This window comes from Triticum dicoccoides, chromosome 1B, assembly GCF_002162155.2.
Source record: "Triticum dicoccoides isolate Atlit2015 ecotype Zavitan chromosome 1B, WEW_v2.0, whole genome shotgun sequence".
Taxonomy (NCBI): Eukaryota; Viridiplantae; Streptophyta; class Magnoliopsida; order Poales; family Poaceae; genus Triticum; species Triticum dicoccoides.
This window is the reverse complement of record NC_041381.1, coordinates 189,848,479-189,851,897: the sequence shown is the minus strand read 5'-3', so window position 1 is coordinate 189,851,897 and position 3,419 is coordinate 189,848,479.

Here is a 3,419-nt window from a genome sequence, read left to right as displayed (position 1 = left end):
TCTTTCAAACACGAGGAGCTTGTCAAAGGATAAAATGAAAAAGGGGAAGGTGAGGATCACCTCGACTCAAGCATAAAGTAAAAAACATAAAGTAAAAGATAGGCCCTTCGCATAGGGAAGCAGAGGTTGTCATGTGCGTTTGGGGTTGATGCACAAAATCTTAATGCAAAAGAACGTTACTTTATATTGCCCCTTGTATGTGGACCTTTATTATGCAGTCCGTCGCTTTTATTACTTCCACAACAAGTTCGTACAAAGCTTATTTTCTCTGCACTAATAAGTCATACATATTTAGATAGCAATTTTTATTGCTTGCAACATGACAACTTACTTGAAGGATCTTGCTCAATCCATAGGTAGGTATGGTTGACTCTCATGGCAAAACTGGGTTTAAGGATATTTGGAAGCATAAGTAGTATCTCTACTTGGTGCAAGGAATTTGGCTAGCATGAGGGGGGAAAGGCAAGCTCAACATGTTTGAAAGGTCAACGACAATATACTTTAACTGAGATGTCGGAAAACATAAACTATTACGTTGTCTTCCTTGTCCAACGTCAACTCTTTTAGCATGTCATACTTAATGAGTGCTCCCAATTATAAAAGGTGTCCAAGATAATATATTTATATGTGAACCCCTTTTCCTTATCACTTCCTATTAATTGCAACGATGACCAAGGCTACGTTCATCGACTCTCAACAATTTTTATGCCTCATACTTTCTATGTGTGAAGTTATCACTATCCATAAGATCAATATTAACTCTTTTATCCTTTCTACTTTCTCAAGATCATGGCAACATAGCAAAGCCCTTGACTCAACACTAATCTTTATTATAGATAACTCACAGACTCGATTACAAAAAGAGATCACAAAGCAAAACTCAAACTACTTGATATCAAAACTTGAATCTACTAGATCAAGATACTACTAAAAGGATCGAACTAAATAAAGCGGTAAAGATAAGAGTGTGATGGTGATACGATACCAAGGCACCTCCCCCAAGCTTGGCAGTTGCCAAGGGGAGTGCCCATACCCATGTGATTATGTCCTCGGAGGTAGTGATGGTGGAGTTGTTGCATTTTTCTTCTCTAGCTTGCGTTTGAGGCTAAAATTTTCCTCCCTCAGATCCTCATTCTCGAGCTCAAGTTTCATTATCTTTTTGCATAATGCCGCCTTGTTGTCCTGCAAAAAACGTGGTGGGATAGATTGAACTTTAGGGAGGCTTGACTTCTTGAACTCCACATGCATATCGCCAGGTTGAGGTAGTGGATCGTCCTCTTCATCGGAGCTTGTCTCCTCCTTCCCCTTTGGATCATAATCTTCTTATTCCTCCGTGGTCCAGCCATAATGTTCCACATCCCCATATGCTTTTGGGTTTGCGATATAGTCAGCTATATAGCTCTCTCCCTCCGAATCTTTGGACGACATCTCGCTCCAAATCTGCTGCAGAAACAACTCAAAACAAAAACAGAGGATTTTGTCGAGGTACGGTGGTCAAAACCTTCGGGAGTATATATAATGAATTTTTACCGGCCAAAATACGTAATGTGCAAGAAAACGGAGTCCGGGAGGCACACGAGGTGCCCACGAGACAGGGGGCGCGCCCAGTAGGCGGGGGGCGCGCCCTCCACTCTCGTGGGGACCTCGTGTCCCTTTCAGACTACTTCTTTCTTCCTAAAATTCTTAAATAATCCAAAACTGATAAAAATTGCCATTGGAGTCGTTTTGGAGTCGGTTTACTTACCGTACCACATACCTATACCTTTTCGGAGTCTGGAACGTTCTGTAAAGTGTCCCTTATGTATTCCTGAGGGGTTACGGTTTCAATAATATTAGTTTCAACATTAATAGGATTACCTGAAATACAATGTTTATTTCTTTGACCGTTTACCACCCTCGGACTCGTGCCTTCGAAGTTGTTGATTTTTATGGCACCAGAATGATAGACCTCCTCGATAACGTAAGGACCTTCCCATTTTGAGAGGAGTTTTCCTGCAAAAAATCTTAAACGAGAGTTGAATAATAATACATAGTCTCCTACGTTAAACTCACGCTTTTGTATCCTTTTGTCATGCCAGCGTTTGACTTTTTCTTTGAATAGCTTGACATTCTCATACGCTTGGGTTCTCCATTCATCAAGTGAGCTAATATCAAATAACCTCTTCTCACCGGCAAGTTTGAAGTCATAATTGAGCTCTTTAATAGCCCAATATGCCTATGTTCAAGTTCAAGAGGCAAATGACACGCTTTTCCATAAACCATCTTATATGCACACATGCCCATAGGATTTTTGTATGCAGCTCTATAGGCCCATAACGCATCATCAAGTTTTTTGGACCAATTCTTTCTAGATCTATTCACAGTCTTTTGCAAAATTAATTTGACCTCTCTATTGCTCAACTCTACTTGACCACTAGACTGCGGATGATAAGGAGATGCGATTCTATGATTGACATCATACTTAGCAAGCATCTTACGGAAAGCACCATGAATAAAATGTGAACCACCATCAGTCATAAGATATCTAGGGACTCCAAACCTCGGAAAAATAACTTCTTTAAGCATTTTAATAGAGGTGTTATGATCAGCACTACTAGTTGGAATAGCTTCTACCCACTTAGTAACGTAATCAACAACAACTAAAATATGTGTACAACCATTAGAGGCGGGAAAAGGTCCCATATAATCAAAGCCCCAAACATCAAATGGTTCAATAACAAGAGAATAATTCATAGGCATTTCTTGACATCTACTAATGTTACCTACTCTTTGGCATTCATCACAAGATAAGACAAACTTACGAGCATCTTTGAAGAGAGTAGGCCAATAAAAACCAGATTGTAGTACCTTGTGTGCAGTTCTATCTCCAGCGTGGTGTCCTCCATAGGATTCAGAGTGACACTTACGTAGAATCTGTTCCTGTTCATGCCCAGGCACACAACGTCTAATAACACCATCTACTCCTTCTTTATAAAGGTGTGGATCATCCCAGAAGTAATGTCTTAAATCATAAAATAACTTTTTCTTTTGCTGGTATGTGAAACTAGGCGGAATTTAGCAACAATGTAATTAGCATAATCAGCATACCAAGGAGCAGTACGAGAAGCATTAACGACCGCTAATTGTTCATTAGGAAAGCTATCATTAATAGGCAGTGGGTCATCAAGAACATTCTCTAACCTAGACAAGTTATCTGCAATGGGGTTCTCAGCTCCCTTTCTATCAATAATATGCAAGTCAAATTCTTGGAGCAAGAGAACCCATCTAACGAGTCTAGGCTTAGCATCTTTCTTTTCCATAAGATATTTAATAGCAGCATGATCAGTGTGAATAGTAACTTTGGAATCAACAATATAAGGTCTAAACTTATCACATGCAAACACAACTGCTAAAAACTCTTTTTCAGTAGTAGCATAATT